The following is a 24193-nucleotide window of genomic DNA, read 5'->3' on the forward strand; positions in this document are numbered from 1 at the left end:
CAGATGTACCAACAATACAGCATGTACTGGAGCAGTTGAAAAAAGTGTTCCACATGGAAAGATTAGACATTTTTTTCAGAAATGGGAAGCCTTTATTGCTACGTACATGTCAGATGGGGAAATAGAATATATTACGTGACCATGTTCCTTGACGGAGTGGCATTTGGTGGAACAGATGACGGGGCGCTTGGGTAGACGGCTACTGCAACCCTCTAGCATGTGAGAATAATAACAATGTAAAAGAGATGGAAGAAATACATTACTGAAATGTAACTATTACCTTTTTTCGAATTGTTGAGATGTCCCCCATTTGTATCAAACGTGTAGTAGGGATCTGCGTACACCAATGTTGTAATATTTAAGGGTCAAAGAACCCTATTGTTCTTATACATAATTGAGAATAAAAGAAAGTTTTAAATAAAAATAAATGTAAAAATAATAATTTTTTGAGCGAATCGACTTTGGATCGATATTCTGAAGCTCGATTCGCTCAACCCTAATTATCACCATATAACGTTAAAATAATACTGCCATATAACGCCTGTATAATACTACCATGGAGTGCTAAGACTAGACCGTCATATACAGCCTCCAAAATAATACCATATAGTGCTAAGATACACAGATAGTGATCTTTAATGGAGGGGCGGGGGGCACAGGAAAATAACCTGAAATAAGCAGATAACTTACCAACAGGGTCGAACGTCAATCGCCGATCATCAGCCATAAAGAACCACTGCCGGCTGGAACATCAGCATCCATAATCATAATGATCAGTGACTGCAGCTTAACTGCATTGTGTATAGGAGGTCCTGTCTCCATATAAACTTAGTCTGCTGTTCTGTATCTCCCTCATGCTTTATACTGCAGCACGGCCTGTTCAATTTTGCTGCTATGTGTAAGTGAAAGGTCAGTATGTGGAGAGATGATTAGGTTAAAGTAAGGACAGAAGATTATAAACTACAGGGACCCAAACCCTCAGAGAGAAGAGGACTATCTGCATGTAGATGGCGGGGCTTTAATAAGGGGAGGTGCTTTCATCAGCCATTGATTAGTAAACTCTTGGCTCCTCCTCCTGAACTGTGCAGGACTCAATGCAGGAGGAGAGGTTTTGGGGAAGTTGCTTGGGGTGTTTCCAAATTTTGCACCTACTTACGCTCTAGGGTACAATAAGGCCCCATAGACTTCTTTGGGGGTCGTATTATGGCGGTGTACCACTTGCATATTACTCTGGTGTCAATCGGTGGTCGAAATGAAGAGGACTCTACAATTTGGACAACCCCTTCATAATCACCAGTGTGAGCACAACACAAAAATACACATCTCACATCCTGCAGACCTTCTGGTGAGAAGAACGAGGCCTTATCCAAGCAATCAACGGTGGACGGAATCTCTTCCTTACTTTTCAGAAAAGAGGTTCTGCAGCATCTGCGCCTCAAATTCTGTAATTTTATTTAAAGGATTAGAGTGTTTCATATAATATAAAGATCTATATAAAGTTTTGGAACTATACAGATTAATAAAAAAAATCAGCCACCAAATCAAACTAAAAATGTGAAGCAGAAAATATACTGTTAAAGCTAAAAATCTATGTATTGAAAACTGAAAATCTGCATCCATTAAACAAACACTCTCCATATATCTTAGTTCATTAACATATTAAAATAATCTGGCCTTTATCCTGGCAGAGTGTTGTGATGTCAACACATTTGCATAGAATGTTCTAGAACTGGGCCTACAGCTGTGATGTCACTGGATGACATCACAATGATGGATTTGTGAAGGTGTGACTCCATGTTGGATGCACACAACTTCAGAAAGAAGATTGGACGCCATGAGGATTCATAGGCGTCTGCGGTATGTTGATCGGCGGCTGCTGGTCAACTCTCTCTCATCCTGCATGTCGATTGGCTCATTCCTTCTGACCCGATTCAGGAAACTGAATCAAAAATGGAGGACTCTGATGAGGAACTCCAGCTTCCTGGCCAAGAAATCAACCATCATGACACAGGTCAGGAGCTTCTTCAGGTCAGTTGCCTTAAGACGTAAAAACCACGTCATCCGCCATGACATAGCTGAGAAGACACCAACTGCTGATCCAAAAGTTGCACATGAGGGGCCCCTAATACCACAAGGCATGTCCCTGGGAGAAAAAACAGAAAGTGGGGAACCCCCACAAAAAAGACCTCGGGATGCTGATACTGTGGAGCCATTCCTTGTCCACAAAGCACCACCTTCTAAAAAAACACCAAAGAGCTGTAAGCGACGATGTAATAGAAAGACTCGTCAAAAACAACACACAGCAAAGAAGGATGATGTCTCTTTAAATTTTGAGACCCTTAAAACATTGGACAAGAAAATGGCTGAGTCTGCTGAAGACCTTTTGAAGGCATCTGGTGAAGCTTCCAAAGCCAGTCTTAAACGGAAAGCACCAACCTCCAATGACAGTCAGTCCGGGACATTTCCACCAGCCAAAAGAGCTGCGGCAGAAAACATGTCCGCTCCATCTACCAAAGATGTAGGAAGCCCGGAGCTGGGAACATCACAAGTGGAGATGGCCTATACTTGGAGAGCACAGAACAACTTGTCTCCAAAGCACTTATCTATCCTGAAGAGCAGCGGCCAGGAAGGCATGCTGGATGATGACATCATTAATCAGGCCCAGGATCTCCTGCAGAATCAGTTTGGGGACTTTGATGGCCTGCAGCCCGCCGCTGCTATTCTCTTTCCAGGGTACAGTGTGCTAAAGAAGGCCGTACAAATCCACTACGACGAGGACAGGGTGCACTGGCTGACCACCTGCTTCAAAAATGGCGACATCCTAGTGGCCGACAGCATCAAGACCAGCAAATTGCCTCTATCTGTTTGCCAGCAGATTAATAACATCTACAGTGTAGTGGTCAATGAGCCCCTGAAAAATCTAAAATGTCTCAACGTGGATCAGCAGAGAAACACCTATGACTGTGGGGTGTTCGCCATAGCATTTGCCTTTGAGTTTCTGGCAGATGACGGTGAACCCACGGCGATCTTCCAGCACGACGTGATGAGAGACCATCTAATATCCTGCCTCCAGAATGGCAGGATCACAGGCTTTCCCAAAAAGGTCAATTAGCGACTCCATGTCTTTCATGACATGTCGAGTCTATGATGGGCCAAGAGATCGCCCTGACCACAAGCCTGATATTACCGAAACAGACCTGGATCCTCTACTTCACCAAAGCTGCAGTCTCTACCCAATCCCAGATTACAACCGCTGGCCCATGGCACAGGTCTACAACCCACAGACTTGTTGGCATCGGTAAGTAACCAGTGACTATTCTAAGTTTCATCATTTCCGTGTACTGATTGTAATAATGTCTTCTCATGTGATAATATATGTATGTGTAGAAAGTACTTAGACAACACCAAATGTTCGGGGTAATCACACCCCACAAACATTGGCCTTTGAGCCTATGGGTCCCATAACTTTGCTGTGTCTATAGTTATACCTATTTATGGGGACGGGGTGTAGCCTAATTGTATCCTCGTTGTGTATATTGATATTGTTTTCTGTATAATTTGGACACAGCGGTATCCACTGGTCACCACTGGAAATGAAAACAGCCTGGGGTTAGGAAGGCAATTGCAGCAGATCGGATCATCAGAGGTCTGAGACAACATGAGGTGCAGAAGAAACCATCTCCTGATCTTCACCAGTGACCCCTGCTAGAAGGTATTGGCCTTAAGAACCAAAAAGAGCCCTAAATAAGGTAAGATCCTTGTTACAGGAGTCAGAAAATGTAATGTGATTTATGACACAGAATAATTTAGGGTTTAGATTCTCCACGAAGATGAGCAGAGCAGTAGACGTTAGTGAAAAATCATCCAAATCGCCTGATACATGGCATATAAGAATGATAAAATTCTAACTGCCTACAGTCGCCACTAGGGGGAGCTCCCATTGACCTTGATATGTAGATCACCTTGAGCAATGGCTCCCAGAATTGTAATTATGGAAGTGTGTAAAAAAGCAGGGGTTTTGGTGATTTGTATCCGGAAAACTGAGCTCTAAACCTTCCTGAGCTCCAAAAATATATGAAAATAAATCATTTCACGATTATAAGGTGTATTCTGTTTATGTTGGATACAGCAGTGGGTCCCAGAACAAGAATAACAGCTATAACAGTCAATGACATTGATAAGCGTTGGTATCGCTGTTATAAACATGGGCCCAAGTTTAATACAGTAAATTGTCTGTCACTTACATGTCATTTTCCGTTGTTCCATGTTCAGTCATAATTATATTTTTTGCATCTGCAGATCACTGTACCAGAGCGGGGGTCTCACTGTGTCCCTGCAATGAATATGGGATACAGCTGGAGGTGATGACTCTACCACAAGTCAGCGACATGGTGGCCACCATGTCAGGATCAGATGACCTGCACTTCAGCAAGAGGCAGATTCCGGGCTCGGTCTCTGCACTCACCCACCGGACTTTCCGCAGACAGATGTATTCACTAAAGAAGTGAGTATCCTGCTGCATCAAAGGCAGATTCCAGGCTTGGTCTCTGCATTCACTACTGGACTTGACATTCACCGGACTTTCCGCAGACAGATGTATTCACCAAAGAAGTGAGTTTCCTGCTGCATCAAGGGCAGATTCCAGGCTTGGTCTCTGCATTCACCACTGGACTTGACATTCACCGGACTTTCCGCAGACAGATGTATTCACCAAAGAAGTGAGTTTCCTGCTGCATCAAGGGCAGATTCCAGGCTTGGTCTCTGCATTCACCACTGGACTTGACATTCACCGGACTTTCTGCAGTCAGACGTATTCACCAAAGAAGTGAGTTTCCTGCTGCATTAAAGGCAGATTCCAGGCTTGGTCTCTGCATTCACCACTGGACTTGTCATTCACCGGACTTTCCGCAGACAGATGTATTCACCAAAGAAGTGAGTTTCCTGCTGCATCAAAGGCAGATTCCAGGCTTGGTCTCTGCATTCACCACTGGACTTGTCATTCACCGGACTTTCTGCAGTCAGATGTATTCACCGAAGAAGTGAGTTTCCTGCTGCATCAAAGGCAGATTCCAGGCTTGGTCTCTGCAGAAGTCAACCTACTTGACATTCACCGGTTTTCCACCGCCTAGGGGAAGGGCAGTCCTTCAGCCATGGCTCCCTAGAGGTTACCTCCACTGGGGTTTTTCCTCTCCTGAGTGCTGAAGGCCCGACTCATCATGAGTCAAAGGCCCATCATCAACAGGGCCACATTTAAGACCAGTGCCCTGACTTCTCATGAGAACATCTACTGTACATTTGATACCTTGCAGTTAATAAAGAAGTCAGTGTATATTAAGTAGTGGTGTGTCTGGGCCTCTTTATGAATCTTCATAGTCAACTGGATGGGGTTGCAGGGTGTCCGACCCTTGCTGCTCAGATAGTGATGGCCTTTCTTGGTTTTACAGCTAGGCTTATTTTTCTTATCCCCTACCTACAGGTGCGGACTGACTGGTGGGGACTGCTGGGTCCCTCATGATCATGAGAATGGGGATCCTGTGTCCCCGAAGAAATGGAATGGTCGGTCACTCATGTTCCCTTCTGCTTCATTCAGTGTCTATGGGGCTTCTGGAAATAGCTGAGCTTTGTACTCGACTATCCCCAGCAGACCCATGGAGAGTAGCTATGTGCACGCTCGACCTGCCACTTCATTCATAAGTGGACACAGGATCCAGATCTCCTGATCAGTGGTGGTCCCAGATATTTTGTTGATTGGGGAACGTTTTGTATCGACAGAAACTATCTCCGGACCACATACCCCTTAAAGTCAACAGGTGCGCAATAATGTGGATGTAACATGGACCACGTCCAGATTTTTGTTTTTGCGAATCTGCAATTTCTAGACCGTAAAACAGATATGGTTGTGCATGGAAGGTTATACAGATTCTACTGAAAAAAGGAAAATATTAAGAGGCAGAGTCAGCGGTGTACCTCCAACGGAGGCAGACCACACAGTTGCTATGGGACCCCTGGAGGAAGGGGCCCAGTCTTGGATAAAAGGCCGCCTCCTAATTACACTTACTTCTCGCTCCTGTCTTGAGTCCCTTGTCTGGGGCTCAGGCTCTGCTTTCCAGCTCCCTGCTTCCTCTGTCCTGTCCTCGGGGCCCCCCTTTACTCAGTACATCATCAGTGGCTAGCTCTGCACCGCCGGAGTCCCGACTAGCGCTCTACGTTGTCTCGCTGATGGGCGCTGAGTTGGCTTGTTCTGTGCCATGGGAGTTGGGATTTCATTCCTTTGTAGAGGATGATGAGAGTGACTTCTGCGAAAACAATGACTTTAGGTGAGAGGTGAGTGTGCTGTCAGTAATATGTGTTCTGGTGTGACGTGCACCCCTCATTTCCAGTGCTGAACCCCCAGTTCTGCTCTGCAGACCGACACAGTGTAATACCGCCATGTCCTGCTCTGTGCACTCAGGTACAGTAAGTGTCTCTGTGTCAGCTTCATGCACTGATGTAGAGACACATTGTTTGTCCTGCTTTACACTGCAGCTTAGCTCCATATGGGCATTACTATGACCACAGGAAACATGCTGTCACATTACAGACGTGGGGCTGCATGCAACTACCTGAGACGCCATAAGGGGGCGCTCCAAAATAAAATACAAAATATAAAAATGTATGAAAGAAATTAACATTTTGAGCCTCATTCCCGTACAGAGATGCCCACCTTGGGCAGATTGGCACAAGTGCTGCCCCTTTATGGTCCGTCTTGCAGGGTGATCAGGGGCCAGGATCTCAGAGCAGATGGGGTATAATACTGCACCCCTATTTGGACTCCCAGGAAGAAAGGAGGAAAGTTACACATTCAGACCCTAGAAATCTAGTTGGGCTTTTATTCTATTCACATTCTATATAGAATCGCCATCATCATATAAAGCATCAGCGCGTCCGCTCCTCACTGCTGATATCACTGTGATCTATAGAGCAAATATACAGAGGAGAGGCCTACACCGCCTCCTGGAGAAAGTATACAGGCTGCTACCTTTATAAACCATATTACAGTCTAGAGATGGCTATAATATACTAAAAAGGTCAGCAACTGTGAACATACATTACATCACTTATCCTGTACTGATCCAGAAGTATAGACTGTATTATACCCCAGAGCTGCACTCACTATTCTGCTGGTGCAGTCACTGTGTCCATACATTACTTATCCTGTACTGATCCTGAGTTACATCCTGTATTATACTCCAGAGCTGCACTCACTATTCTGCTGGTGAAGTCACTGTGTACATACATTACTTGTGGTAGGGGCTGAGGTGTACATTGGCGTGGAGTCGGGAGGGATGCCTATCACCCTCCAAGAGCTATCTGGCTGAACTGTGCCTGGAGCCAGTGCGGGGTAGGCCTGAATAAGTGGGCCACCCAAGAGAGTGGAATGAAAGAAAGAAGGGTCGGGAGGGTGGGGCATGAAGCAACCGTCCTCAGGGTGAGGACGCGTGAGAGAGATATAGTCAGCAGCCCCGCCCACAAATACAGGCTGTAACCAGCTTTAAAGAGGACCTTTCACTACTCTACAAACGAAAAACTAACTATACCTGTGGGCAGAGCAGCGCCCAGGGGTCCCCCTGCACTTACTAGCAAGTCTGGGCGCCGCTCCGTTCGCCCGGTATAGGCTTCGGTGCCTGCGCTCCCTCTGACTGTTTTCTTGTAGGAGGCGTGTCCCTTGCTGCACTGCTGGCCAATCGCAGCGCACAGCTCATAGCCAGGCTATGAGCTGTGCGCTGCGATTGGCCAGCAGTGCAGCAAGGGACACGCCTCCTACAAGAAAACAGTCAGAGGGAGCGCAGACACCGGAGCCTATACCGGGCGAACGGAGCGGCGCCCAGACTTGCTAGTAAGTGCAGGGGGACCCCTGGGCGCCGCTCTGCCCACAGGTATAGTTAGTTTTTCGTTTGTAGAGTAGTGAAAGGTCCTCTTTAATACTTGTGGTAGGGGCTGAGGTGTACATTGGCGTGGAGTCGTACAAGAGCTATCTGGCTGAACTGTGCCTGGAGCCAGTGCGGGGTAGGCCTGAATAAGTGGGCAAGAAGACTACCCACGGTGTAGGAGGGAAATAGTTAATTGAACCGAACGACACGGGAGGTAACAAGGGCCTGAGTGATTCAGGCCGGAGCTGGGCTGTTAAATTACCTGAGCGATTCGGGAAGGCACTGGGTAGTTAGTGACATGACGGTCCAAGTGACGGCGGAAGAGCAAGCTTGGGTGATCCAGGATGAGAGAGGCAACGTGGGCCTGGGCGATCCAGGATGAGAGAGGCAACGTGGGCCTGGGCGACCCAGGATGACTGAGGTAGAGCGGGCCTGGGTGATCCAGAATGACAGAGACAGAGCGAGCCTGGACAACCGGGAATAACCGAAACAGAGCGAGCCTGGGCGATCCAGGAAGACAGAGGCAGAGCGAGCCTGGGCGATCCAGTATGACCGAGGTAGGGCGAGCCTAGGGGATCCTAGATGATGGAGGCAGAGCGAGCCTGGGCGAACCAGGATGACAGAGGCAGAGTGAGCCTGGGTGATGCCGAATTATAGAGACAGGGCGGGCCTGAGCGATCCAGGATGACAGGAGGAGAGCGAGCCTGGGCGATCCAGGGAGACAGGAGCAGAGCGAGCCTGGGCGATCCAGGGAGACAGGAGCGGAGCGAGCCTGGGCGATCCAGGATGACAGGAGCAGAGCGAGCCTGGGCGACCCAGGATGACAGGAGCAGAGCGAGCCTGGGCGACCCAGGATGACAGGAGCAGAGCGAGCCTGGGCGACCCAGGATGACAGGAGCAGAGCGAGCCTGGGCGACCCAGGATGACAGGAGCAGAGCGAGCCTGGGCGACCCAGGATGACAGGAGCAGAGCGAGCCTGGGCGACCCAGGATGACAGGAGCAGAGCGAGCCTGGGCGACCCAGGATGACAGGAGCAGAGCGAGCCTGGGCGACCCAGGATGACAGGAGCAGAGCGAGCCTGGGCGACCCAGGATGACAGGAGCAGAGCGAGCCTGGGCGACCCAGGATGACAGGAGCAGAGCGAGCCTGGGCGACCCAGGATGACAGGAGCAGAGCGAGCCTGGGCGACCCAGGATGACAGGAGCAGAGCGAGCCTGGGCGACCCAGGATGACAGGAGCAGAGCGAGCCTGGGCGACCCAGGATGACAGGAGCAGAGCGAGCCTGGGCGACCCAGGATGACAGGAGCAGAGCGAGCCTGGGCGACCCAGGATGACAGGAGCAGAGCGAGCCTGGGCGACCCAGGATGACAGGAGCAGAGCGAGCCTGGGCGACCCAGGATGACAGGAGCAGAGCGAGCCTGGGCGACCCAGGATGACAGGAGCAGAGCGAGCCTGGGCGATCCAGGATGACAGGAGCAGAGCGAGCCTGGGAGATCCAGGATGACAGGAGCAGAGCGAGCCTGGGAGATCCAGGATGATAGGAGCAGAGCGGGCCTGGGCGATCCAGGATGACAGGAGCAGAGCGGGCCTGGGCGATCCAGGATGACAGGAGCAGAGCGAGCCTTGGCGATCCAGGAAACAGGAGTAGAGCGAGCCTGGGCGACCCAGGATGTCAGGAGCAGAGCGAGCCTGGGCGATCCAGGATGACAGGAGCAGAACGAGCCTGGACGATCCAGGATGACAGGAGCAGAGCGAGCCTGGACGATCCAGGATGACAGGAGCAGAGCGAGCCTGGGCGAACCAGGATGACAGGAGCAGAGCGAGCCTGGGCGTACCAGGATGACAGGAGCAGAGCGAGCCTGGGCGATCCAGGATGACAGGAGCAGAGCGAGCCTGGGCGATCCAGGACGACAGATCGAGCCAGGGCAATCCTGGATGACAGGGGTAGAGCGAGCCTGGGCGAACCAGGATGATAGAGACAGAGCGAGCCTGGGCCAGCCAGGATAACCGAAACAGAGAGAGCCTGGGCGATCCAGGAAGACAGAGGCAGAGCGAGCCTGGGCGATCCAGGACGACCGAGGCAGGGCGAGCCTGGATGATCCTGGATGGCAGAGGCAGAGCGAACCTGGGCGATCCAGGATGACAGAGACCTCAGATGACGTGGGAGTGTGTCAAGAAGCAGGGAAGACAGACAAAAGACGTATGCATAATACCTGAAGAATTCGGGAAGCTGATGAGCAGCTACCTGGCTGATCGGGAGGACTGAATATAAGACAGCACCGCAGCCCTGTTTGTTTTAAGAAAAGATTGCCCAAAATGGTACATTAGGAAACCGGACAATGGCACGGCAACAAAACCCCACGACTAAAACAACATTCATGGAGTTAGCTACCCCAGAGGGGATAACCTGGGTTACATCTGGTAGCAGCAGTGGAAGGTGCAGTTTCTGGTTCCAGTCGAGGAGGCATAGAGCGATTGTGCAGCAATTGATAGGCACTTGTGGGAATAGGGGTCCACTGGAGGTTCCAACCTACTTAACCTGGGCCAGCGGTAGCATAGACGATGGGAACCAGAACAGCAGTCCCAGACTCCGCAGCAGCGTCCGCAAGGCAGCACCTTAATGATCACACCGGTGTCTGGTCTCTCTGCTGCGTTCCTGAAGCTTCTTTTCTCTTCCCCTTTTTTTCTTTTTTTTTTTTTACCGGAATGGAGAAACAGGCCGGCCAGCCCCGTGCCTGCCAACCATGGCTTCTCGGCTGGAGTGTACTGCAAAATAAATGAAAAATAGAAAATAATACATGCAATTATACCTAATTACAGTTGTAGATACCCCCAGGTCCGGTGTACTAAAGAAGAACTTGTACCAATTAGATTTATAATTAACATTATTCTTAAACACCGCTTTAGGAGAGCAGGGAAGAGAAGGAAGATGCGGGACCGGAGGACCGGGCGGGGAGCAGGGAAGGATGACAGAGGCAGCGTGGGCCTGGGTGATCCGGGATGACAGAGGCAGAATGGGCCTGGGCGGACCAGGATGACAGAGGCAGAACGAGCCTGGGTGATCCAGGATGACAGAGGCAGAACGAGCCTGGGTGATCCAGGATGACAGAGGCAGAACGAGCCTGGGTGATCCAGGATGACAGAGGCAGAACGAGCCTGGGTGATCCAGGATGACAGAGGCAGAACGAGCCTGGGTGATCCAGGATGACAGAGGCAGAAAGAGCCTGGGTGATCCAGGATGACAGAGGCAGAAAGAGCCTGGGTGATCCAGGATGACAGAGGCAGAACGAGCCTGGGCGATCCAGGATGACAGAGACAGGAACGAGCCTGGGCGATCCAGGATGACAAAGGCAGAACGGGCCTGGGCGATCCAGGAAGACAGAAACAGAATGAGCCTGGACGATCCAGGATGATGGAGACAGAACGAGCCTGGGCGATCCAGGAAGACTACGGATGATGTGTGAGAGCGAGATAAGAAGCATGGAAAACAGACAAAATATGTGTGCGTGATAGGAAGTCTGGATATAAGATGGCACTGCAGTCCTGTTCATGTTTGAAAAAAAAACTTATCAGCACCCAAGTATAGACAACAAGCAATAACCAGCACCCAGGTGTAACACGGCGGTGGCACACGCATGTGCACAGGAGGGCGGCGTGGGACAGCTTGTGCCGAACCTGAGCATGCGAGGATGGCACTACAGCGATGCCAGACGCATGCGCCCAGGAGGGCGGCAGACACAGCCGCCAGACACGTGTGCACAGGAGGGTGGCACCACGCCACTGCGCCATGAACAAATGCACCGGGGCGGAAGACTTATGGTGTGATGCACAAGCACGGAAACAAGGGTAGAATTCCTTGTGGGGGGTGACCATGTGGACGGGTGGACTGGGGGACGGGGCCCCCCCGTCCCAAGTCGCAAGGTGAGCAGGAGACCCAGATGTAGGAGCAGGTATCGGTGTGCGTTCCACGCTGGAACGCAAGCCGATCCAACCACAAGAATCCCGGAACATGGGGGCCCGGACAGGATGCTTCCGTAATGAGGGACCCGGAGGGGACAGAGCTTACCTGCCCTGGAGCCGCTGCCCTGGAGTCGTCTGGCCTGAGTGAGAGATCCGGCGCGCGCTCCACGCTGGAACGCACGCCGAGCAGGTGACCAAGGGCCCAGGCCCGGCCGGATTCCGGCGTGCGCTCCAAGCTGGAAGGCACGCCGATCACATGACCGGAAGCCCAGGCCCGGCCAAGAAGCTCCGGCGCGCGCTCCCCGCCGGAACGCACACCAGCCTGGGACAGCGCCCAAGCCAGAGGACGGATGAGACCCTGAGGAGGGGGTAACCCGCAGGCCGGACCCTACCCGTCCCGCCGTCGCAAGAGGGAGGCATGGCGCTCGGGTCCGGAGTGCATATCGACCCAGGAGTAGGTGACCGCCGCTCAGAGGAGCCCCGGAAGTGACGCGCCGCGAACCGGAAGTGACGGGACGGACCGAGGACGCAGGCATGAAGCAACCGTCCTCAGGGTGAGGACGCGTGAGAGAGATATAGTCAGCAGCCCCGCCCACAAATACAGGCTGTAACCAGCCTCAATACTTATCCTGTACTGATCCTGAGTTACATCCTGTATTATACTCCAGAGCTGCACTCACTATTCTGCTGGTGCAGTCACTGTGTACATACATTACTTATCCTGTACTGATCCTGAGTTACATCCTGTATTATACCCCAGAGCTGCACTCACTAGTCTGCTGGTGCAGTCACTGTGAACATACATTTATTATACAAGCGGGTGTGGACCCACTGCACCACTGACTGGCTATACTCTGGAGGGGCGTGACTAAGCAACTAGCCTCTGATGGTGAGGATATGCTTGGGCCGTTAGGGTAGTTGCCACGTGCCCCTCCAGAGCAGTCCCCAAGTTAGTGGCATCTGACCAGGGGGTCAGAGATACTGGTGCAAGCACCGATGGGAAGTATGTGGTCAGGAAGTCCGGGGTCAGGACAGACAGCGATCAAGCAAGGTCTGTAAACGAAGTCCGAGGTCAGAGGCAGGCGGCAAACAGGCGAAATCCGATAATTCCAAAAGCAGGGTCCGGTACACAGCAAAGCAGAACTTGAAAAACACCTTCACACTTGGAACTAGACAAGCTAGTGACCATGAGTTGCTCAGGCATCTTCCTGTGGTAGGAAGCACCTTTAAATACCTCCTGTAATACAGCCATAGGCTGGTGAGACAGAGGGCGTGTACCTGCTGCCGCCCCAGTGAGGAGAGGCACACCCATACAAGCCCTAACACACAGTACAGGTCTCCAGCAGGAAGTAAACTCTGGCATGGAGCACAGATGCAACAGTTAAGGCTACTTTCACACTAGCGGTACGGACCTCGGGCAGGCTGTTCCGTCGGGTGAACAGTCTGTCGGATCCATCCTGCTGCTAGTGACCGTTTGCCCCGGACTGCCGCTCCGTCCCCATTAACAAGAGGCTGCCGGAATAAATGTTGGACATATTGTAGTTTTATTCTGGCAACTTCTCACCGTGCGCTGCCGTGCTGCCACTGGAACTCCTATTATAGTCAATGGGGACGGAGCGGCAGTCTGGGGGCACACGGTCACTAGCGGCAGGACGGATCCGACAGGCTGTTCACCCGACAGAACAGCCTGCCAGAGGTCCGTGGCGCTAGTGTGAAAGTAGCCTAAGCTACCTGCTGCACGCGCTTGTCAGCACGGCGCATGGCAGCAGGAGGGAAAGAGGGAGCCCAGCGCCCGTGGGTAGGGGCAGCAGTGCCGGCACGGACCGCTGGGCTAACACATTACATCACTTATCCCATACTGATCCAAAATTATAGACTGTATTATACCCCAGAGCTGCACTCACTATTCTGCTGGTGAAAACGCGGTAAAGTTTTATCGTTTTGCAAGTTGAGAGGGTTTGGATTTATTAGAGACCTTGACACAGGTCGCGATTATTATGTGAACCGTCAAGCTGTGAAATGCTGCGACCTGCCTAGCCACCTCCATAGCCTCTATGTGGATGAGGTTGTCGAGTTTACCCCAGCAGAGAGCACTCGCGGACCATACGCCACTGGAATCACCGGCCCGTTCCAGAACCAAAGTCCTTGTGTCACGGATGATGTTGCAGATAGCTGGAAGTTATGAATAAACGTCCGACTGGCTTGATCCCAAACTAAGGAGCATATAGATGAGCCCTATAAAACCCTAAGAGCTCACCCTGACTGCTAAGCACATACAAGGGTCTCAAAGGTAGACGATTGTATGCCCACGTGCAAGGACGCAAGGAAACACAATACATGAAAGGACTTATCTGAACAAGCAGCAGCAGCAGCAGCAGCCTCCAGCAGTGAACACTTTAATCCAGGAAGTAGTATAAACCGCAAAGTGAGGCAGTATGGGAGGGAATATAAAGGAGAGAGGATTAGTCTAAATAGGTAACACCTGGGAGAAAGAAATGAGATGAGAAAGTGAAACCAAAACAAAGAACATCATGCAAGAGGTAGAGAAGGACGTCTGTCAGACCTTCTCACAGAACTGATGGTGACACCTGGGAGCCCGAGGGGAGCTCAGAATCAGAAGAGGAGCCAGTACACCCTACTTCTCCCAAGCGGCGCGCCTCGACTGACCCGTAGCCAGAACCAATATGCCACTAGCTTTGCGGGGAAAAATATTCTGTGGCAGCCCGCAATCGCCACCAGAGGTGCGCTTAAAGAAACAGAGATCATCCAAGTTTAGGTCAATGTCCCTATCTGCACCTGACCCAGCTATTACGGCAACTGGTGGTTCCTCACAGCCAGACCATCCCAGTCCAACCTCAGGAAATGAGGACGTCTACATCCCTTGCTACAGAGGTTGCCTCTCTTGCTATTACCAAACCTACTGCCACAGTTGTGCCAGCTATGATGGAAGAGGAGCCTATTGATAAGAAACCCATAGATGGGCAGGAGCCCAACTCTATTAAAGATCTAGGAAAACCCTCTATCTTTGATGAAGTCAGGAGACAACTAAAACTGCCTATTGTGCCCCTAAAATGTGTTTCTGGAGGAACCCCAGAATGTTCATCTCCCAATTCTTGGGATTAGGGAAGCCCCTAATCTACAGATGTTCCGTCTAGACTGGACCCCTACAATTAAAGTAGGCCGGCTACTCATTTAACCCCTTAAGGACTTAGGACGTACCGGTACGCCATGTTTGCCGAGTCCTTAAGGACCCAGGTTGTACTGGTACATCCTAACTTTAAAAATACATTGCGGCGAGGCGGGGGGTTAATCGGAACAGGATGTCCGCTGAAATCATTCCTATGTCATGTGACCCCCCTGCATCGGCGATCGCAGCAAACCGCAGGTCAATTCAGACCTGCGGTTTGCTGCGTTTTCGGTCCATTCGGGTCTCCGGTGACCCGATGAACCGGAAAAGGACTGTGATTGGTGGTGTGATTACACACCACCAATCACAGTCCGAACATTTGGAGAGGCGGTGCTGTCCTTGGTGCTGGTGGTGCTGTCCTTGGTGCTGATTGGTGCGGGGAGAGAGGCGGGAGATTCAAACTCCCGGGGCTCCTCTCTCCCCTCCTCTTCCTGCTGCTGCACCTGCACCATCCAGCACCGTCCTCACCAGCTCCTGCGAACCCCCCGTCGGCACCCATCACCCTACTGCACCCATCACCCTCCAGGTAGGTTAGGGTCAGTGAGGGAGAGGCACGATTAGGCAGGGATAGAATTGAGAGTTAGTTAGGGTAACAAAAAAAAAAACTTCTACTGATCAATTGTTTTTGGTGGTTGGGGTCCACAGCACTTAGCTATGAGACTTTAGACCCACCTCCACTTGCCCCCCCCCAGACACTTGCCCCCCCAGCCCCCCCCCACCACTTTTTTTTTGCGTGCGCTGACTGTGGCCAGCACTCTTAGCGTCCGGCCACTGTTAGTGCATCGCCTGCCCCACCGTTGATCAGCAAGTTTGAACTTTTTTTTTTTTCTAACACTTGTCCATTTTCTTTTTTTTTTACTTTTTAGTAGGTGAACACCCGTGTCCCCACACACACGCACATACAATAAGGTTTTACACGCACGCACATACACACGCACGCACACATACCCATGGCCCGCCGGATTTTCTCGGTGGAGGAGGCATACGCCCAGCTTGCCTCCGACTCCGAGAGCCCCAGTGAGGATGAGGATGACCCCACGTTCCTCTTGTCATCCGCATCCTCCTCATCATCATCTGATGACGATGAGCCCCCAAGGGGCGGAGCCAGGGGCCCCACATGCTAGGGACCCTGTGGCCCACACCAGTACGAGCCGCCCTGGGCCTCGTACTGGTTTCCTGGCCCACCAAAAAGGCCCACCGGAGCCCCCTACCGATGAACTTAGTTGGTGTTCCCCAGTGGATTTTGAGCCTGAGATTACGGATTTTGTTGGCAATCCAGGAATCCAGATTCCCACAGTGGGCTTCACTGAAATGGACTTTTTTAGTTTTTTTTTCAGTGACCCATTTGTGAATCTGATGATGGAGCAGACGAACCTGTACGCCCAACAGTTTGTTGCTCAGCACCCGGGCTCCTTTTTGGCTAGACCTGTTGGCTGGACTCTGGTCAGTGCAGCCGAGATGAGAATGTTTTGGGGCCTCATGCTGCACATGGGTCTAGTGCAAAAACCCAGTGTCAGGCATTACTGGAGTGGGGACGTCCTTTACCAGACCCCACTCTACAGTATTGCCATGACACGCCCCCGGTTTGAGGCCATCCGGAAATGTCTGCATTATTCAGATAATGAGGCAGTCCTAAAGGACCTAATGTTTTTAGACCGGGAAAGAGCAGGCCGGAGTACCTCGGGAACTGGAGGCGCCCGGATTGTCACTGGCCAACATTTTCCAGGTGTGGTCCCCCATACTGGAAAGAAGGGACAGTCCCCCAAAAAGTGCAGAGTGTGTCACAGGAGGGGGATACGGAAGGACACCACCACTCAGTGTGACACTTGCTCCGATCATCCGGGCCTCTGCGTTATCGATTGCTTCAGGGAGTATCACACTTCCATGGAGTACTACATTTTTATAATCCCCAACAGTCCTCTAGAGAACATAAAAAACTATGGCTCTCAGACTTTGGAGACACGGAAACAATTTTTTCCCAAAAAAATATTAGTTTTAGTGCAGGCATCCTCAAACTGCGGCCCTCCAAATGTTGTAAAACTATAACTCCCAGCATGCCCAGACAACCTACAGCTTTTAGCAGGGCATGGTGGGAATTGTAGTTTTACAACATCTGGAGGGCCGCAATTTGAGGATGCCTGCTTTCTGTCTCCAAAGTCTGAGAGCCATACATATTAGGCATCGCCGCGTCGGTAAAAAACTTCTCTATAAAAATAACTTTTAACCCAACCCCCCGGATGAACAGCATAAAAAAAAACATGTAAAAAAAAAAGCTATTTTTTGTCACCTAACATCACAAAAAGTGTAATAGCGAGCGATCAAAATGTCATATGCACCCCCAATTAGTGCCAGTAAAACCACCATCTCATCCCGCAAAAAATGAGCCCCTACATTATATAGTCGCCCAACAAAAAAAAAAAAAAACTGTAGCTCCCAGGCTATGGAGATACTAAAATAATTTTTTTTTTGTTCCAAAAATGATAATATAGTGCAAAATTTAAATAAATGTTAAATAGGTATCGCCACGCCCGTAAGAATCTGCCCTATAAAAATAACATTTGACCAAACCCCTGGGATGAACAGCGTTAAAAATATAAAATAAAAACGGTGCCAAAACACCCATTTTTTTGCCCTGATTCTGTAGTTTGCAGAAACACCCCAAATGTGGTCGTAAATGGCTATATAGCCACACGGCAGGGCATGGAACGAAGGGAACGCCATATGGTTTCTGGAAGGCAGATTTTGATGGACTGGTTTATTTACACCATGGCCCATTAGAAGCCCCCCTGATATAGCCTAGACTGGAAACTCCAAAAAAGTTACCCCATCTAAGAAACTACACCACTCAAGGTATTCAAAAGTTACTTTACAAACTTTGTTAACTCTTTAGGTGTTTCACAAAACTAAATAGCGAATGTAGAAACAATTTTAGAATTTCCTTTTTTTTTACCTTGCCTCAAAAAAGTGTAATATAGAGCAACCAAAAATCATATTTACCCTAAAATAGTCCCAAAACAACAACCACCTTATCCCGTAGTTTCCTAGATGGGGGTCACTTTTATGGAGTTTCTACTCTAGGGGTGCATCAGGGGGCTTGAAAGGGTACATGGTGTAAATAACCCAGTACAGCAAAATCTGCCTTCCAAAAACCATATGGCATTCCCCTTCTTCTTCGTCCTGCCGTTTAGCCAAATAGTAGTTTATGACCACATATGGGGTGTTTCTGCAAACTACAGAATCAGGGCAACCCATATTAAGTTTTGTTTGGCTGTTAATCCATTTTTTCCAGTAATAAAATAAGAGTTAAAATTTAAAATTTTCCAAAAAATAGAAATTACGAAATTGTTTCTCCATCTGCCATTAGCTCTTGTGGAACACCTAAAGGGTTAACTAAGTTTGTAAAGCCAGTTTTGAGTACCTTGAGGGGTGTCCTTTTTTAGATGGAGTCTCTTTTTTGGAATTTCTATTCTAGGGGTGCAAGGGGGGGCTTGAAATGGGACATGGTATAAACAAAACCAGTCCTGCAAAATCTCCCTTCCAAAACCCATATGGCGTTCCCCTCCTTCTATGTCCTCCCGTTTGGCCAAACAGTAGTTTAGGACCACATATGGGGTGTTTCTGCAAACTACAGAATCAGGGCAACCCATATTGAGTTTTGTTTGGCAGTTTACCCTTGCTTTGTTCCTGGAAAAAATTGATTATATTGGAAAATTTCCCCCAAAAATCTAAATTCTTAAATTTTATGTCCATTTGCCATGAAGTCTTGTGGAAGACCTAAAGGGTTAACAAAGTTTGTAAAATCAGTTTTAAATACCTTGAGGGGTGTAGTTTCTAAAATGGGGTCATTTTTCTGTGGTTTCTATTACGTAAGCCTCACAAAGTGACTTCAGACCTGGACTGGTCCATAAAAAGTGGGATTTGGAAAATTTCTGAAAAAATTCTAAATTTGCTTTTTAACTTCTAAGCTATGTAACATCCCCAAAAAATAAAATGGCATTCCCAAAATGATACAAACATGAAGTAGACATATGGGGAATGTAAAGTCATCACAATTTTGGGGGGTATTACTATGTATTACAGAAGTAGAGAAACTGAAACTTTGAAATTTGCTAATTTTTCAAATTTTTTTGTACATTTAGTATTTTTTTAAGCAAAAAAATTAACCTTTTTTACCCAATTTTAGCAGTGTCATGAAGTACAGTATGTGACGGCCTGGGTAAGTCAAAGCGTTTTAAAGTTATCAGCACTAAGGCCAAGTCCTTAAGGTGAAATAGGGCTGAGTCCTTAAGGGGTTAAAGGAAACAAGAAGGAGCAAGAGCACTGTTGAGGGCGGAGTTCTTTGTTTTGCTTTTCCAGTTTGGAACTCCCTCTCCCTTTTATAAAAAGGACTCTATTAAAGACTCCATCATTCACCAAAACCCAAGTTGTGCCACTGTTTGCACCAATTTTATTCCCATTTTACCCCCTTTCCAGGTTGTCCGGAACTTTAAAACAACCACATGTTCTGCAAGGTTCAAGAAAAATGTACCCAGAAAGACTTTTCTGTGCCTAATCCTATGCAAAGCACAGCCTTTTACAAATCAAGAAACTTTGCACTTTAATTCCATGTGGATTATAAATAATTTATACCCCAAATCAGGGATGGACTTTGTCTCAGGACTTTCGTCATGGACTACCTTGCCCCAAAGTGAGATCAACGCCCATTTTTGTCACCGTTAAGTAAAGAAGATCACAACGCACAATTTCCATATGCATTAGGAAAAAGTGAGATATATATATGTATAAATGTAATATATTTGCCTACAATGTGTTGTTGTGCATAACCCTTCATTTGCAGGAGGTAACGAAGTGTCATGACAGTACATTACAATATTTATATCCATATTTGTATTTGGTGTATTTCAGGTGACGGCGTAGAGAACTGTAACAACTGTCCAGAGATAATTGATTCAGTAATTGTTCAACTGGTTTACAAAAACTGACTCTTCATCATTTACTACTACTACTCACAACATTTGCACCTTATGGTGATGGCGTCACGAATCAGGGGCCCAGCCGTACAATCACCCTAAACATCACCATCAAGGGCACCTTAACCAACATCTGGCTGGTCTTCCCTGTAACCAGAATGCCCTGGAGGATTTTGTGCTGTCTTCCCGTCACCTGTACGCCAGCCCAGGGAGGCTCTGCTAACCGTGAGTAAATGAACCATTACACTCACCGGCTCACTACCACTACACTCACTATCCCCAGTGCTCCACAGCAGCACAATGTCCTCACACATGGTCCTGCTGATCTGTGTAGGAGGAGGAGCGGGGCAGGCTGTGAATCAGCCTCCGCTCCTCCTACACAGCAGCACGATGTGGCACAGTGTCCTGCTGCTGCTGATTGGGAGCGCAGATCATGGGAGGAGCCAGATGACTGAGGCGAGGGGTATTTATTGCTTGTTTCTTTACTTTCAGTGAAGGGGGCACATCTGGGCATAACCACTGTGCAGGGGGCACTGGGCACATATCTTGGCATATCCACCAAAAGAGGGCACATATCTTTGCATATCTACTGTGAGGGGGCACATATCTTGGCATATCTACTGTGAAGGTACACATATCTTGGCATACCTACTGTGAGGGGGCACCTATCTGTGGGTACACCTGAGGGACTAAAATACTGGGTAGAAAATAAAAGTAGGCACATAAGGACTGATTCACATATATCCGCTCTGTAGTATGCTCTGTGTAAGGTATTTAATCTATAATACATACAGTTTCTATGCTGTAAATGCTGTGCAAAATGCCACAAGGGGGCCACTGAGACTTTATCGCCCAAGGGCCCACATGAACCTGGAGCCGGCCCTGCCTCCTGATATCTATTGCAATGTGACAAGTGTAGAAGAAACACCACGGTGCTAATCCACATGTTGTACCGCCATCTAGTGCTGCTATAACCATGGGCAGGAGGTTCTTAGTATACATTGTTATCAAAATGTATAAGCCCACTTGCCACGTCAAGGCGACCTCCTTCAAATGGGTCCCTACACTAACACTAATGACTATTATTATTTATTATAAGACTACGGTATTAGAACTATTACTATTATTGTTAATTATGTCCCTACACCTAAAACTGTTGATCCAGAAGAAGGCGAAAACCCCTGGACACATTCAGCCAATTCGTGTCACAGGGGGAAAATTCCTTCTCGACCCCGGGAAAAGGCGATCAGTCCTAGAACCCTGGATCAAGCCCCCTGATCCCCATCACTAAATTAGGTCCCTATCCCTAAACCTGTTGATCCAGTAGAAGGCGAAAACCCCTGGACACATCCGGCCAATTCGTGTCACAGGGGAAAAATTCATTCTCGACCCCGGGAAAAGGCGATCAGTCCTAGAACCCTGGATCAAGCCCCCTGATCCCTATCCCTAACATAGGTCGCTATCCTCAAACCTGTTGATCCAGAAGAAGGCGAAAACCCCTGGACACATTCAGCCAATTCATGTCACAGGGGAAAAATTCCTTCTCGACCCCGGGAAAAGGTGATCAGTCCTAGAACCCTGGATCAAACCCCCTGATCCCTATCCCTAAATTAGGTCCCTATCCCTAAACCTGTTGATCCAGAAGAAGGCAAAATCCCCTGGACACATTCAGCCAATTCGTGTCACAGGGGGAAAAATTCCTTCTCGATCTATTACAATGTGACAAGTGTAGAAGAAACACCACGGGTGCTAATCCACATTTTGTACCGCCATCTACTGCTGCTATAACCATGGACAGGAGGTTCTTAGTATTGTTATCAAAATGTATAAGCCCACTTGCCACGTCAAGGCGACCTCCTTCAAATGGGTCCCTACACTAACACTAATGACTATTATTATTTATTATAAGACTACGGTATTAGAACTATTACTATTATTGTTAATTATGTCTCTACACCTAAAACTGTTGATCCAGAAGAAGGCGAAAACCCCTGGACACATTCAGCCAATTCGTGTCACAGGGGAAAAATTCCTTCTCGACCCCGGGAAAAGGCGATCAATCCTAGAACCCTGGATCAAACCCCCTGATCCCTTTCCCTAAATTAGGTCCCTATCCCTAAACCTGTTGATCCAGAAGAAGGCAAAAAACCCTGGACACATCCGGCCAATTCGTGTCACAGGGGAAAAATTCCTTCTCGACCCCGGGAAAAGGCGATCAGTCCTAGAACCCTGGATCAAGCCACGTGATCCCTATCCCTAAATTAGGTCCCTATCCCTAAACCTGTTGATCCAGAAGAAGGCAAAAAACCCTGGACACATTCAGCCAATTCGTGTCACAGGGGGAAAAATTCCTTCTCGACCCCGAGAAAATGGCGATCAGTCCTAGAACACTGGATCAAAACTCCTGATTTCTATATCTAAGTTTTCTAAAAATCATGTTATTTTTTTATTTTTACTATTGTTATAGATGTATTACTATATTACTACCCTTTTACCTAAGCATTATTATTTAATAACTATAATAAATTTTTTTTTTTTGGGTTGCTGCTGGTGTTCTGACAGCTCCTTACCATCCTTCACCGGCAGAATGGTTTGAAGAGGATGGTCCAGAGGATGTTCTTCTTTCCTCTCAGGTTGGTGTTGACATACTGGAAGGTGGTTGGCTGGCGGATCTTCTGTCTTCTTCCAGGCTGATGCTGAACTCTTCTCAGGTTCTTGCTCTTCACATCCAGTTTCACCATCCTCTGTTCTTTTTTCTGCTTCTTCTCAGTAGTCTCATCCTGCTGCAACCGGGATGTCTCTGCCTCCTCTCGCTCTCTCTTGGCCTTCTCCACCGGCAGGTCTTCGCACAGTTGGCTTGCCATCATCAATGCCGGCTCTGGATCTTCTTACTCCAGTGGGAAAGGCAGGTATTTCCTCTGAGCTTCTGGGTTGGTCGGCATGAGGCGCTAAGAACACATTCAGTCACTCGTCTATCAGATGTTCCTATTAAACCTTCACATCTATAAACAGAACATGGAGGAATCTGGAGGACAATATGACAGGCAGTAGGATCATTCACCTCCATCTTGAAGATTGGAGATGGGAGGAATCTCATGCGGTAGATGAGACGTTGTTGGTCTCTCTCCTCCACGGTGCGGGGATAAGCTGCAGAGAGAACACAACCAGATCATGAGTTTACTTCAGATCAGTCTAAACCTCGAGATCAGATCAAGTTTTCATAGTCGAGTCTTATTACCAAAAATACTCACTTAAGAAGGGTGTCAGGCCATAGATGCAGTGCTGGAGGCAGTAGATGTCCTAAAAAGAAGAGAATACAGTAAGTGACCACTTACCACTCCTCATGGCTGATAGCACAAAGGGCCAGATTACAATGAAGCTACTTACCTCCAGAGAAGTGCGGCCTGCTCCAATCCTGTACTCGTCAAGAATTGAAGAAATCATAGCGCGATCTGTTAACTCATAAAATCGACTTAGTCACAGATCTGATAAAGGCAGTGAATGTTCTCCCAGGTGTAGGACCCTCGTGATCACACACTGATGGCCGGTCCTAAGGGTTGTAATATGGTAAGTCCTGGAGAACAAGTTATAACTTCTTCATATATCTTTATAGCAGTCAGTCAGAGATCAGCTTTCCTCATACAGAGCTCCAAATCCCCTGCAAAGCCTTAGAATAAAATGATAAATTGTAGCTTCCCTCAGCCACCACTAGGGGGAGCAGAGGAGCGCACTGTACAGGCAGTCATCAGTCCTGAGCTCCCCCTAGTGGTGTCTGCAGGCAGATCTAATGTTACCATTTATATCAGTGCTGAGGATTTGGAGCTTTGTATCAGTAAAACAGAGCTCTGATCACTATAGAAATATATCAAGAAATGAATCAACATAAAAAATGTCCTGATGATAAAAGGCGGACATTCACGTTACATATAAGAGGATAGTAATCACATATGATCATGCAGCATATATATATATATATATATATATAGTGCCGTCTTTACTGGGTTTCTGTAGTGTCCCTTATAGCAGAAGGGCCCATATACGTAATACCGCACATAACACAGAGGGGAGATTTATCTCAACTGATATGAAGGAAAACTGGCTCCGTTGCCCATAGCAACCAATCAGATCGTTCCTTTCATTTTTCAAAACTCATTTTGAAAATGATA

At 48.5% G+C, this 24193-nt stretch overlaps 1 long non-coding RNA gene across 1 annotated transcript; it reads left to right on the forward strand.

The window, feature by feature from the left end:
• The first annotated feature begins 20070 nt into the window (after window positions 1-20070).
• LOC122938071 lies at window positions 20071-22903 on the forward strand. The gene is made up of 3 exons (XR_006389972.1): window positions 20071-20252; window positions 22590-22660; window positions 22798-22903. It is a non-coding gene; the product is annotated as an uncharacterized LOC122938071 (long non-coding RNA).
• The last annotated feature ends 1290 nt before the right edge of the window (window positions 22904-24193 follow it).

Source organism: Bufo gargarizans, chromosome 5 (genome assembly GCF_014858855.1).
Source record: "Bufo gargarizans isolate SCDJY-AF-19 chromosome 5, ASM1485885v1, whole genome shotgun sequence".
Taxonomy (NCBI): domain Eukaryota; kingdom Metazoa; phylum Chordata; class Amphibia; order Anura; family Bufonidae; genus Bufo; species Bufo gargarizans.